Here is a 15,736-nt window from a genome sequence, read left to right as displayed (position 1 = left end):
ACTAAGTTATTATCCATTGAGAATTAAACTGTACAATGCAGTATATCAGGTATCCTCATCCCTGTTGAACCTGCAGACACCACTGGAATTTTGAGAAAGGGTATGGGGCGTACTACAAAATGGCTGCCATTGAAGTTTGGGACCAATTACAAAATGGTCTCTTGGAAAGGCAATTTCAAATATTGGGGGGTTCTAAGCCAAACATCTTTGTACATGGAGGTAGCTGTTTACAAACAGCAACCCCCTGCAGACCCAAAGTGATGTCTTCTAATTTCTTTTGAGGCACTCCTGATCCAATGGGGCGCAGGAAATCCGGTATTTGGCTCTTAGCTTTGGGAAGAGGTGGTTTGGAAAGAAGTGAGGGGACACAGGATATACATCAGTGGGCATTGTGGTGCCCATGGGTACCACACTGGGAATTACAGCATCACATCCATCCCAGTCCCCATAAAAATTGCTCAGAATTTACAGCACTGTGTCCATAAACTTTTTTTCTTCCAGAATTAGGAGGATTGAACATAGTTTAGATACATGCAAATATAACTTTTTTTCCTGAAAAATCAGTAAAAATTTATCCGTAGAGTGGCCAAGCCAAGTACCAAATAAAAGTATGTAAGTGGCACATCAATGAATGTGTGTAAACATAGAGCTGGCTGACTGGGTGATTAATACTAGTCTTGGAAAGATGAGTCTACAAGCAGGATTTTCTGTACTCTTGATAGCTCGCTAATCTCATCAAAGATTTTCCAACATTACAGTTATATTGGTTTGGGCAATATCAAGAGTGAGTGAATGCAAGGTTAAAGACCTAAAACATTTTCCCAATATCAATTACCTTTACTAAACTCTCTTTACACTGTTCATTAACTTCTTCATCAAAGGATGAAGTTCTTATAAAGAGGAGGCTGGGAACCCACAAAGGGTAAACAAGAAACTGATACCAAATTTATGAGATGAAGGCATAAAGGCTTTTTATCAAAACTACCATTGTTAAAAACCTTGCAACATATGTTAGAACAATGTTAAGCTTGCGTTTTAGAAACTTCTCTAGATACACTTTAAGGGAATTTATGCACTGAAAGAGCAGCATAACTCACAATAATAGCTTGTTAATACTGAAGGAATCAAGCTGTGTTTTTAAGAAAAACATTAAGCAGCTGCTTGCCAATGAAGGGAGTCAGTAAATCAGGACAAATTGTTTTTACCCACATTTGAGTTTCATTAATTAAATGTTTTATGGACATACAGCCTTTATTAACCTAGTGTTTACTACAAAACACTTTTTCAGCTCTTTGAATTGCTCATCATATGTACACTTAGTCTACAGTAGTTAATGTATGCAATTATTAATGCAATAATGTAAGTTGTGATGTTTGTCCACTTATTGGTGTGATGGTGTCAAGTGCCATCAAATCACATTCATTTTATGGCATCTCTCAAAGCAAGAGATGTTCAGAGATGGTTTGCCATTGCCTGCCTCCATGTAGCAACCCTGGACTTCCTTGATGGTGTCCCATCACCCTGCTTAGCTTTCAAGATCTGATAACATTGGGCTAGCCTAGGCCATCCAGGTTAGGGTTTATCCACATTAAATATACATATATTCAACAGATGAATTATTTGACTTTTATGGTCCTTAGGGCTGGCATGTCCATTGAGGCAGGTCTGGCAACAACCTCGAGCACTGAGACACTAGAGGGGGAGCCGGGGGCGGGGGGCGTGCCACGGAGTTGGCGGCGGTAGTGCTGGTGACATCAGGGTACCTTACATTTTGCAGACCAATCTAGTGCCTTGGATCTGGTGTTTCTTCATTCCATGGGCACCTGTTCTTCTTACTTTCAAAGTTATACCTCTCCACACACCCCCACACAAGCACACAATCCTATAATTTGTGAAATGATATTAACATTTTTCTTTTCTTTTCTTTTTTGAAAAAATATTTATTGGGTTAGGATCAAATGTTTACACATTACAGTCAATATTCCCATTTCCCAATTTCTAACCCCCTCCCTTCCCCCCCCATTTTGTTGACTTCCAACAGTTTTCCAACCCTTTATCCCTTTTCCCTTACTCTTTATATATTCCTCTATCTAACAAATATATATTCTCCCTTTATTCTAAGCAATACTTCTTTAACTATTTTTAATACTCTGTACCCTGACTATGAGTCCCTTTTTCCATAATGGATAAACAATTTATCCCATTTTTCATTATTCCACTTTCAAATATTTCTATATATCATAAACTATGTAAACCATACATTCATATAAATCAACCAGTTTAACTTATACTCTATATGTTATTCATTCTATCTTCTTCTTTCTATTTTAGTTATATTTGTTTACATTAGTATTTCTATTCCCCTTCAATCATAAGTCTATATATGATATCAATCAATTTGACTCATATACAGCTTCAAATAAACATATTCAGTTTGGTACACTGTACGGAATCAAAAAGAAAATATTATTAGTTAGTCAATCCTTATAGTTAACCCTTATGATTAATTGTTTTCTATCAATATTCTATTTATTATTCTATATATATCAATCTAATATCATAACTGCTTAGAAATTCTCTTTTACCTCTTCTCCTCCCCGGTAAAGTCACCCCCCTCTACATTTTATTGTACTTGAGTAGTTCTCAAACTGCCACAGTTCTCCTCCCACCTCCCATTTCTTCTCCAAATATTGTTTCAGCTTCTCCCAGTCTGTGTTAAACTGTCCTGAGTCCAGGTTTCTCAATTTTCTTGTCATTTTGTCCATTTCTGCCATATACAGCAATTTGTGGATCCAATCTTCAATGGTTGGCACTTCTTGTATTTTCCATTTTTGCGCATACAAAAGTCTAGCTGCTGCCGTCATGTAAAATATCAACGTCCTATGATGGGCTGGAATTCCCTCCATTCCCAAGTTTAGTAGCAGGAGTTCTGGGTTCTTATTAATTTGAAATTGTAAAATCTCACTCATTTCTCTTATTATTTCCCCCCAGTACTGCCTAGCTACCTCACACGTCCACCACATATGGTAGAGGGAGCCCTCATGCTTCCTGCATTTCCAGCATTTATTAGAAGTGTTCAAATTCCCTAGCGCAATCTTCTTTGGTGTCATGTACCAACGGTAAATCATTTTGTAAATGTTCTCTTTAATACTAGTACATGTCGTTGTCTTCATTGTAGTCTTCCACAAGTATTCCCATGCCTCCATTGTTATTTCTTTGTTGAAATTTATGGCCCATTTCACCATTTGTCCTTTAACTATTTCATCCTCAGTATACCATTTCAGCAGTGCTTGGTATACCTTAGATATTCTTTTCTTGTCCTCTTTAAGAAGGGTCTGCTCTAGTTCCGAGTTTTCTGTTCGTATACCTCCCTTTACAGAGTCCGAGTTATATAAATCTCTAATCTGTCTATACTGGAACCAATCATAATAAGGTGATAGTTCCTCCTGAGTCTTTATTCTGAGTTTAGATTCTTCCGTTCTAGTTATTTCTTTGTAAGTTAAACATTGTTGCTCATTATCAACAGCTCTCGGATCTATCACCTCATATGGAACTACCCACAAAGGGGTTCCTTCTTCCAAATAGATTCTATACTTCTTCCAGATTATATATAAACTTCTCCGTATATAGTGATGCAGGAACATCGAGTTCGCCTTTACTTTGTCATGCCATAAGTATGCGTGCCATCCAAATATTTTTTTATATCCCTCTAAGGCTAGTAATTTCTTATTCTTTAGCGTCATCCACTCCTTCAACCACACCAAGCAAATTGCGTCATGGTAAAGTCTTAGATTGGGCAGTTGCATTCCGCCTCTTTCCTTTGCATCTTGTAAAACTTTCATTTTCACTCGAGGCTTCTTGCCTGCCCATACAAAGTCTGATATTTTCCTCTGCCATTTTTCAAATTGCTTAGAGTCACTGATGATTGGTATTGTCTGTAGCAAAAACATTACTCTTGGTAACACATTCATCTTAACTGCTGCAATCCTTCCCAACCATGACAGATTTAGTCTGTTCCCTTTAATCAAATCTCTCTCTATCTGAGTCCATAGTTTTTCATAGTTGTTTTTAGATAAGTCTATATTCTTAGCAGTCAGTTTGATTCCCAAATATTTCACCTTGCTTGTTACTTCACAATCCGTTATTTCCGTTAACAATTGTTGTTTCTGCTTAGTCATATTTTTGCATAGTATCTTTGACTTCTTTTTATTAATATAAAAACCTGCCAAGTCTCCGAACTCCTTGATCTTATCTATCACTTTTGGCATGTTCTCCAATGGGTCGTCTACAATTAACATTATGTCATCCGCAAATGCTCTGACCTTGTATGAATAGTCCTTTATTTTAATTCCTCGAATTTCTTCATCTTGTCGTATTTGTATCATCAGGATCTCCAATACCAAAATGAACAGCAGTGGAGACAACGGGCAACCTTGTCTTGTTCCTTTACTTATAATCAATTTCTTAGTCGCTTCATCATTCACCACAATTGCTGCAGTCTGGTCTCTGTAAATTTCCTTAATTGCTCTAATGAACCTTTCTCCCAATTGTAGCTTTTCCATAGTGGCAAACATAAAGTCCCAGTTTAAATTATCAAACGCCTTTTCAGCATCAACAAAGAAGAAACCAACCTCTTTGTCACAACGCTTGTCATAATATTCAATAGCATTAATCACTGTCCTTAAATTGTCTCTGATTTGTCTGTCTGGCAAAAAGCCTGCTTGTTCCTCCTCAATGACTTCCGAAAGCCACCCCTTCAGTCTCTCCGCCAGTATCTTCGCAAAGATTTTATAATCATTGTTAAGTAACGATATAGGTCTGTAGTTTTTCACATTAGTCAAGTCTTGGCCCTCTTTGGGGATCAATGATATATTCGCTTCATTCCAGGTATCTGGAATCCGCTGGTCCTTTAAAACTCCATTGATCACCTCTTTTAGGAATGGTGCCAGTTCGTTGGTCATTACCTTATAAAATTTTGCTGTAAGTCCATCTGGCCCTGGCGCCTTTCCTAGATTTGCAGATTGTATTGCCTTGTTTAGTTCCTCATCTCTTACTTCACTGTTCAGTTTATTTCTCCAAGCTTCCGAAATTACTGGAAGTTTCATTTTCTCCAAATATAACGCTATTGACTCTTTATTTACCTCTTTCTTATTATACAGCGTAGAATTTGTAAAAGGCTCTACTAATGGTAGTCTGTTCCAAATACGTTTTATTATCTTCGCAAATTCTATTTATTATTTTCTTTTCCCTTCTCTTCTTCAGTTGCCATGCCAAATACTTCCCAGGTTTATTTGCACCTTCAAACGCTTTCTGATTCCATCTTTTAAGATTCCACTCCAATTCCTTATTATTCATTGCTGTTAACTGTTCTTGAAGTATTTTAATTTCCTGATATAATTTCTTTTTCCCTGGTCTCTTTTTTAACTGTATTTCTTTGGCTTTTATTTTCTCCTCAATCTCTTGTCTTTTCTCCTCTTTCTTTTTTCTTGCTCTACCATTTAAGTCCATTAGTATGCCCCTTATAACCGCCTTATAAGCGTCCCAAACTTTGTCAGTTGGTACTTCTTTATTTACGTTGTATTGTATGATGAACTTTGTCTCTCTTCTCAACATCTCCATATTCTCTCCTTCCTGTAGCAAGTCCTCATTTATTCTCCATGCTTTCCTTTTTCTCCTTTTCCCTAATTTCCACATGATTGGATTATGATCTGAGCCTACCATCGGCATTATTTCTACCTCCTTAGTCCATAACGCTAAGTCTTTTGAGGCCCAGATCATATCAATTCTTGATAGTGTACAGTGCCTTGCAGAGTAAAAAGTAAATTGTCTACTTTTAGGATATTCTCTTCTCCATACATCTTCTAGAGTCTCCTGTTGTATCAAGTCAAAAAAGAGCTTTGGTAATAGTCCTCTTTTCTTTTGTGCAGTTGTTGTCTTTTTATCTAATTCCAAGTTCGTCACTCCATTGAAGTCTCCGGCAAGAATTATCTGGTCGTATGAAAGATCATCTAGTTGCTTCCTCAAATCCTCAAAGAAGCTTTCCTTTGCACCGTTAGGTGCATAAACTCCGACTACCAACACTCTCTTTAAGTCCCAAGTACATTCCACTGCAATAAATCTGGCTTCCACATCTTTCATTACAAATTTTGGCTGTAGCTCCTCTTTTATGTACAACACCACTCCTCTTTTTTTCTTGTTGGAGGCCGCTACAAATTCTTTGCCCAATTTTCCTGATTTTAAATATTTTACATCCTGCTTTCTAATATGGGTCTCTTGCAAACAAACAATGTCACATTTTTGTTTTAATAGCCAGTGGAAAATATTTTTTCTCTTATTCGGTGAGTTTAGTCCATTTACATTCCAAGATTAAACTTTACACTTCATACTCATAGACTTGTTGGTAAGTCTTTTTCATTGTCCCTTATAAATCGCTCCATCTCTCGCTCAGATCTGATGCGCTTTTTGGCCCCTCCAAACTCAAAGGACACACCTTCTGGTAACTCCCATCTGTACCTGATTTTCATGTCCTTCAAGATCTGAATTAGCACTTTGTATTTTTTCCGATCTGATAACACTGACCTGGGTAATTCCTTCATTATGATAATCGTCTTGCCATCAATCTCCAATGGATCTTGAAACTGTTTTGTCACAATCTTCTCTTTCATATTTCGTGTCGTAAACTGCACAATCACATCTCTTGGTAATTTCCTCTGGGTTGCAATTCTCGAATTCACACGATATGCCACATCTAGGATAGCCACAACTTCCTCCTCCTCCTTCCCCAGGTATTCAGCTAACACCTCAGTCATCTGTTCTTGCGCTGACTTTCCTTCCACTTCTGGCAAGCCACGAAAACGTAACTGCTTCTCCATGTGTTTAGTTTCTGCAACTGACATTCTCCCCTCATCAGTCTCATCTCTGTTTGTTGCGTGTCTACTACGTTCTCCATCGCGTCTTCTACTGTTTTAACTCTCTGCTGCGTTCCTTGTAGTTCACTTTGTATTGTTTCCATACCTTTTTTCACTTCTGACAGCTCCAATTTTACTGTCTGTGTGACCTCTTTAACCTCTTTAATCAGCTCCAATTTCGTGTCCTTAAGTTCTTTAATCACATCTAAAAGTTTTTTATCCAGGTTATCTATTGCCGATTGCCACTCTTTTTTTGACATCGTGGGGCTTGCTTTGGCTCGCTCCCACGAGTCCGCTCTCTTCCTTAACTCCGTGGAGTAAAATTTAATGTCCTTTTATTTCAAATGTCCCGGTCTTCTTGCAAAAATTAAATTTTAAAGAGTCCAAAATGTCGGGCGTCTTTTCTCTATGGTTTCTCTATGATTTTGCAATCCAAGATGGCCTACTTCCTTTTCCGCTGAGGCCGCGACCCTTCCCCTTTCAAAGATGGCGATTCCCTTCTTCCTGCCCTCCAGCAAGGGCCGCTTCTCTCCAGCAACTCTATTGTTGTTACGCACTTCCTGTCTCCCAACTTCCCACAGTAGGTCTCGCGATGGTGTCTTTTTCTCACAGCTCCATAACCGCAAGTATTCAAAACAATAGTCCAATTCCTTTAATAACTTCTTTAAACTGAGTCTTTTTTCAAATACAACTCTTGCCGAGTCTTCCCCTCTTTATCGTTAGCCTGTTGCAGTTTGAAAATCTACTTTTATTCCTCTCTGCTTTAATCAATCTGTCCCGTAACAGAAGATAGTGATCTTTACCTTCTCATTCACTTTTCTCGGGTTGTAATCGCTGTTTCGATTTTAGCTTCTCCTCTCCGTTTCTTCCCCCAATCGAAGCTTGGGTATGTAGGTCTTATGCCAGCCGAATTGGCCCCAGAACTGCCGCAGAGATTGTAGCCGACCTGTCGCAGGGTGGGACCTCAAGGATCGGGAGGGGACCCGTTGTGTAGAGCCCCCCCTCGTCCGAGATCTAGCACACCCTAGGGTCTTGAGCGTTCTTTGCCTGCTCTCCGCCTGAGAGCAGTCAGCCGCGGGCTATTTTTCCCCCGCCGGCCACTTAAAACGGCAGTCCGGTCAGCTCTGCAAATGGAGCTGCGTCAGACCTCCATGAATCCCAAACCGGAAGTCATGATATTAACATTTTTCACTGCCTTGACCCTAGCATTACAAGATAGGTAAGGACCATCAGGACTGGTGCCAGGATTTCTGGCATCCAAGGCCAGGGCAGTTTCAGGTCTGTTGCTACCCCCAAGCACACGTGCAGAGTGTGCCCTGACTGCTTGATGATGTCACTGCATGTGACATCATCATGCAGCATGCCACTGCCAGCCAGCCCCATTGGTGCGGCAGGCAGCTGGAACAGTGTGTGGGTGGCCTCCCAGCCCTCAGTTGCCCCAGGCCGCCCCGGCCACCTGCCATGCCTGGTCCACAGCTGTGTACTGACGATGGCGTGAGGCGGTTGGGCAGGAGGGATGGGAGGCTGTCCAATCAGACTGCCCCATGCTGCTGCTGCTGGTGCACACTCCCAGCCAGGTGCAGCGGGTGGTCCTGATAACTGGTGTGCTATGGATTAGGTTTGTCACGTGCTGCTCCATATAGGACTTGAACATTACTTCCAATGCCAGCTTTTTCTACATAACTTTCTTGTTCCTTAAAAGTTTCTTCATAGATCCAAATTCCTCTGTTTCCCTCTATTATTCTTTTATGCTCATTAAATCCCCATCCCTCCTCCTACTTATTTTATAAATATTTTTCATTTGTCTTCTCTCTTTTTCTTTCCTGTTTTTTTTTCTTTTTCTCTTGGTCACAGTTCCAAAATCTCTTTCAATAGTACAGTCCAGCCATATGACATATGTAGGGCTACTAAGAAGAGTATTATGATTGGGGAGATTTTATCTCCCCTGATTAATCACAGCCAGCCAACATTCACTGGAAGGACTCCTGCCTGTACACACCTATGTGGAGTTAAGCTGAAATTAGCTTTGAATGCATAGGATTGTACTATGAGTCAGACAATTCCAGGTCAGCTTGAGTTCTTGCACCTCTCAGTCAATCACTGTTTGGAAGGTGAAGGGGTGGGAGAGAGAACAGAACACTCCTGAGAGAATGCATTTGTAAACTAATCTGTAGAAAAGGTCTATGCAGCAGCAATAACTGCAAAATAATTCACAACTGTGCATGGTCCAGCTTTTTTGGATTGTGGCCTTTTATGTTATAGTAATATGTCTTCCAGAGTTCATGCAATGAATGTAAAGGATTATGGAACCATTGGGACACAGAAAGACACACTGCATATGTGTGTCACTTTGGTAAAAGCAGCAGAACGTGTCCCATGGAACACTAACAACATATTATTGAACATTTGATTAATAAGCTTCATTTCTTCACAAGAGGCAACTCAAAATCTATTCTCATTATGTGTCAAAAATTCCTTCTGGGGACAATAAAGATGTTTTCTATAGCTACAGTCTCTAATATGATGCTTTGGGAAACTGGATATCAATCATCAGAGCTTTCAAAATGAATCATAATTCGGGATGAAGTATGTACCTACTTAAAAATATTGTTGAATGCAATGCTATTCTACTTGTTTAGACAATGGCAGCTTCAGAAAACTACTGCAAACAAAAGAAGAAGAGGAAGAGATTATGGGCAATTTCTAAGAGTTTTCTAGGTTGCTCTTCTCCCACAAATAAGAGCAGAAGATATTTGCCAGTATAATACCCATTTCTCTCCCACTCAGTATTATAGAGAAGCTGGTGTGCCCTATCCCTTGAGTTGATTATCAGTGCTAAAATTTTAGAAGTGGGATGGTGGGGGAGGGGGAGTGATTCATTGGAAGAGCAGATACTTCAAACATAAAAGCCCTGAGGTGCAATCCCCACTGATATTACTGACCTATAGGGATCAATGATACGGCCACTGTGGTATGATGAACAATACTTTGAATAACGTGAGCTGTAGTGTTGAAGCCAAACCACTGGGTAAAGAAATATAACTCTTACTCTGTGGAACAAACTTTTTAACTTCACAAGCAAAACAATCACAGAAATTGTTAAGTACCAGTACTACCCATGCTAATACTACAGCAACAATGCCTAGAGGCAATACACAGCTCAGCTTAATATTTTCTTGGCTCTGTTGGATGGTGCAGCATTCTAAGTACAGGAGATGCATGAAGTCAAGCTAGCATCACCTACCATCAACCACATACTTAACCTCTTCAGCCTGCTAGATGAATGATTTGCCTTGGAGCTTATAATAACTACTCCTACACTAAAGATAGGACAAAAGTGAAGCCATGGACTGTTTCCTCATTGTATATTGACATATCACTTTGTAGCAAGCCTCAAGGAAAATGTTTTATATTATATTGATTATTAACTAATAAGTGTTATAATATTGTTCTGATTAACTAACATTTAGAAAGATTAAATAAAATCCTTCTTCAGAGTAAAATATAGCTGTCAAGTCAGCTAGATACTGTTGGAACAGGAAACTTGTAGCCTGAGAAAAGAAGAAGTATACAGCATTGTGTATCTCAGAATAGACTGCTTGAAAGATAAAACTGATGATTTAAAAGAATTTGTCTGGATTTATGCTGCATTAAGAAAAGGTCATGTCTGGGTCAATTGATTCTGATGATGAAGCTAAAATATTGTAAGCTTGTAATCAACTATGTACCACATGCTATGTGATGTAAGCAAGCTTGACTATTTCAGCATCTGAACTCTCTCTATTCGGGGCTCAGAGATTTTGAAGTGATATGATATCACATCTGAGCCAGCTGGCTTAATAAATTTTCCTTTTTGAGATTCTGTTTGGTTTCAAGTCCTTGGGCAAATCCCTAGTCCTGCTACAACTTCTTTGAAATAGTTTTCATATATTCTTCATATGCCATGATATTAAAAATGATGCCTGATCTTGCATCAATTGTATGCCATAAAAGTGCCATAAAACAAACAAATTGGGAACACTATCAACAAAAATAATAACAGTAATAATATCAGTGTGCTTATATGCCATTCTTCTACACAGAATAGTGCCCCACTCAGAGAGGTGAACAAAGTCCATGCTATTATTATAATCTCCACAATACAGCTGGGGACCTGGGGCTGAGAGAAGTGGTTTACCTAAGGCCATCTACTGAGCTCATGGCAGGAGTGGGATTCGAACCAGCAGAGTGCTGACTCACAATTAGAGATGGGCATGAACAGCATTACGAATGCAAAAAAGCCCACCAACAGCCTCTTCGGCTGTTCGCGAACAAGCTATTTGTGAGGCCCCATTCTAAATGAACAGGTGGTCGTTGCAAGTCTCGTTCATTGCTGTTCGTCAAGCCAGACAGTCCGGCACCTGCAATCAATTCCCATGGCAACTCAGGCAGGGATTGTCTGAACTCTGTCTGAACTCCTGCTGTTGCCTTGGAAACCCCAATCTAAGCCCAATTTAGCTCGATAGGCAGGTCTTCCTTCCAAGTGTGGACTGGAGCTCCAAATTTGTTACATGAGGAAAAGACCAGGGGGGAGGGGGGCTCACAGCTCTGGCTTTCAGGGAGAGACAGCTGCTGTTAGAGAGACAGGGTGAGTGCATTGGAGCTTGAATTTTCTTTGTGTGTGGTGGGATAGGGATCTACCCCTTCAGGTTCCAGGGCTGCTGCCAGGCTCTGGGCCAAGCTATTATTTATTATTGGTACCTTTCCTGCTGCCTGCTCAGGTAGGGTTTCTGGGAGTAGTGCAGTAGGGATCTTGATGGCTGGAGGAGAGCCTGTTGGCCCCCACAAACAACAAACAATGAACATGTTCGTGACAGGATCATGTTCGTCAGTGTTCATTGTTCATTGCTCGTGGGTGGCAACGAACAACAAACACCATGTTCGTTTTTTTTCTGTTCGTGCCCATGTCTACTCACAATCCAACCATTTAACCCCTACGCTACAGCAGACACAGACAACATACAGAGCTATCCACACATCCCTATTTCTGACATACTCTGGTTTGAATTGAACAGCGTGCATTTAAGGGAAGTCGCTTGCCTTCTCAGGCAGTAGAAAACACAAGCCAGCACTGAAAGCCACTGTGACCAAGCCACTGAAAGCAACCAAGTGAACAGACTTGGATTGTCTGGCAGATCTGGGAATATCATTCAAACTTCATCTCCTATCTATAAAATGAGAACATTAATGACCTAATTCACATGGCAGTTTTGTGGATGAATGCAATAAAGATTGTAAACAACTATGTAAATAAAAAATAGCTATTTAATTTAATATATACTAATAACTAGCTTTGCTAAGAGGTTTTGTGACCAAGTAACAATATGATTATCAGGGCCTTTTTTGCTTTGTTATTCTACTACTAAATGTTCAGATGTTGAGCAATGAGCCATTTAAAAATTATCAGTGCAAACCAGTGCAGTAGTTACATCCTTCTAAACTCTGCTTAGGATTGCCATGTACAAACTCTATGGGGTTGACATTCCTGCCCCAGACTCTAGGGCAATTATGAACAATTATTTTTAGATTTCCAGCTTCTGGCAAAACTTTTCATTCATATGTTAAATTTCCACACACATAAAAAATCTTTATGTAATGTAAGATAATTTCCTTGTCAAAGCCAATGGCTTAAGAATGAATTTTCAGCGGCAGATTCATAAAGATAGGGGCTAATTAAAAGCTGTAATGCAAAGATCATTACCATTGGCAATGACTGCAACTACAGAAGAGCAAAAGAAGAAAAAGTAGAAAGTAAAAAAAAAAGTACAGTATTGGATTTTAAACCATATTTTCTCGTCCCCAATCACTGTGAAAACAAAACAGATTTTTCACATTCATCCATTATTTCAAATTATTCATCACTTTTTTGTACTCCTTTGTAATCAAATGAACTAATATGTAGCTTTCAGTAACTGTTATGTATTATCTTAGAAAAGTTATAATTTGTATGTTAACTAAGACAATAGAAGTCCCCATGTTATCAATGCTGCCTTCTAATTAAGTGAATACTATAGCACAATAGATACGAATGTGTCTGATTTTAATTTTGACTTATTGAAGAGAGGCACAAGTCTGGCTTTGCTAGCGATTCTACATGTCGTAGAAGGATTATTTAACAAATGGGAATTTATCAAGCTGTTCAAGCAACCACATGGTAAACTTGTTCTTGTACTGACAGGGGCCGAGAGGCTCTTACAGTTACTTCAGTCTTTTGTCAGATGAAGAGCTGCGGCACAGGTCTCCTCCTCACTAGATAGGATGCAGAAAACTGTTTACCAAGGCTAGCTTGTGGTGTGCCTGGCAATGTAGTCATTTGTACTTTCCTGTCAGGTTATGCACCTGATCCAAAATCTAGACCAGCAAGGGAAAGACTCTCCTAATGTCCATGCAGGAAAGTTGTGACAAAGCTTGGTTGGTTTTAAAGGGCTTAAACTACAGCAACTGCAGCATTACATTGTCATTTCCTGTAGATAATAATTCTCTTCCATTTTACCCTCACAACCCTGTGAAGTAGGTTAGGCTGATTGTATAACTGGCCCAAGGTCACCCAGGGAGCTTCCATAGCAGAGTGGGGTTTTGAACCTTAGTCTCCCAGATCCTAGTCTTGTAACATATGTTAGAACAATGTTAAGCTTGCATTTTATAAATTTCTCTAGATCCTAGTCTGAAATTCTAACCACTACTATTAGCTAGGGGCAGGAACAATCTTTAAATTCACAGGCTCTTTGCCTTTCCATAACTTACTATAAGAAAGCACTCCTGCTTATGTTCTGTTAAGTAGCCCTTAGCTGGCTGGTTTATTACTTGATGCACGTGTCCCATGTATGACACAGAGAGATCCAAAACTGTAGCTGTTAACAAGTGTTAGGTTGCATTGAAAGAGCACATTTAATTGCAGTTAAGTATACACAAACCCAGCTTGTCTTTGGTGTTGTTTCTGTGCCTCATTCCTCCCAGCCAGTAGGCAACGTAAAGGACACTGGGAACAGGAAAAGCCATGGTTGTTGAAAAGCACAAATGCACTGGTGGGAATATCTTGCAGAATCTTGATCATTTTCTAGTTATTTACCTTTCCTTCCTAATACCAATGGATGAAGTTGTACGGTATATTGCATTTTAAGCTTCTTTCTAAACAATAAAACTAAGGTGCTGGTATTCAGTACCAGTGAGTACCGCCACAGAGATGTCATACTCTCTCTCTCTCTCTCTCTCTCTCTTTATGCAGTACAAGACCTTGCTGATTGATGTTAGTGTTTTTAAACAGTTAGCTCACTTCTGTTTCATCAACATTACGCAATATTGTAGTTAACTGGCTAGGGTTTCCCCCCCCCCCCTATTTTTAGAATGGAAAACTTCTGATTTGACGCAGAGAATATAGAGTTTCCAAGTAACTGTTAACAGGAATAAAACAGAAGGCCAGAAAGTAGGAGTGGCAGATGGTTGTTCGCCAGCAATCAGAATGCCCAAAGCCTTGCCCATCATCTGCCAAATGAAATTCCAGACTGCAAAAGGTGAAAACAAAGCGTCATCGTTACTCATCTGGCATTTGTCAACTAGCTACACTGGGTCTCTCTATGTTAAGTTAATAGTCCTGGCTTCATTCTTGGGATAATATGGATGTTATTCTGGATACTCTGGTTAATTAATTGGTTTTGTCTTGGGTGTTGGAAACTTTTTAATTAGCTGCTCTTGCTTTTTTCTTCCTTTTCTCTTTTCTCCCTGAAGCAATTTTCACATGTCTCTGGTGGGTATTGTATGTGACTCAGTTAGTATTGGGTCACTGCTTTTCTCCTCTAGCATGTAAATTGGAATTAGTAATCATAATAATAGTTGTGTTGCTTTGCAGAAAACCTTGCTCCTTTTCTTCTTTGTTAAAAAAAGTGGTGAAAAAAGATTCTGCTCACTTAACACTATCTTGTTTTTCCCTATGATATATTTCCTTGAGGGTGACACTTTCATTCTCCTTCTGACCTGTCAAGAACCTTCTGTTTCAGCTTAGTTTGTGGTTGCTACATAGCTGTTTAAATCTGCCTGAAACAATAATATTCCTTGTACCTCCATTTAAGCTGTAGGTTAATGAAATTTCCATTTATATCAAGCCCAAACAATTTCTTTGCAAGGATATATATATATCCGGGAAGACAATCCTGTAGGGGGCACCAATCAGCAAACTACTTTATGTCATCTGTTACTGCCTCTGAAGCAGCCCTTTTGCGGGTCCTTATGAGGGTAAACCTGAATGTGAACCTAGGATGCCCAAATACTTAAGGACAGCCATAGCTGTATGTCATAGTCATACCAGTCTTACATCTATGAAATAGCTTCCCAGATATATTTAGCTACTGTTTGTCTTGAATCAACATACGAAAATTCAGTTTTCATTGCTTTCATCCCTGCAGCTGAATTCATCTCATCCCCCCCCACCCAAAACTCTTGTAGAATGGTACTGCCTTAGTGCATAGTTCTCAGATTTCCCATCTGTGATGCTCTTTTTTCTCTCCGTAGGGAAACTGCCTGAAGGACATAGAGCTGCTCATTTAGATGCCTAAAAATTTTCTGCTTCTATGGTTATGGATTTTTCCCTGAAGTAGAGGGAAAAAATGTTGCATTTTGAAGTTCTGTCTTTACCAGTGCTTAATCTACTCATTTCACTGTTTTAACAAAAAATGCAGGTAATAGCAAGATGATCATGTATTTGATCACCAGGATTTCAGTCCAGTGGCACCTTCGAGACCAACAAAATTTTCAGAATGTAAGCTTCTGAGAGTCAGAGCTCCCTTCTTCAGACC

At 39.5% G+C, this 15,736-nt stretch overlaps 1 protein-coding gene across 1 annotated transcript in view; it reads right to left on the bottom strand.

Moving 5' to 3' along the window:
- The window catches only part of ROBO2 (roundabout guidance receptor 2), an 892,879-nt gene that overhangs the window by 146,797 nt on the left and 730,346 nt on the right, over nucleotides 1-15,736 (bottom strand). The window lies entirely within an intron of this gene.

The sequence above is a fragment of the Eublepharis macularius genome, chromosome 3 (assembly GCF_028583425.1).
Source record: "Eublepharis macularius isolate TG4126 chromosome 3, MPM_Emac_v1.0, whole genome shotgun sequence".
In the NCBI taxonomy this organism is placed as follows: Eukaryota; Metazoa; Chordata; class Lepidosauria; order Squamata; family Eublepharidae; genus Eublepharis; species Eublepharis macularius.
The sequence above is the reverse complement of the archived record's forward strand: the minus strand, read 5'-3'. Positions and strand labels throughout refer to the sequence as shown.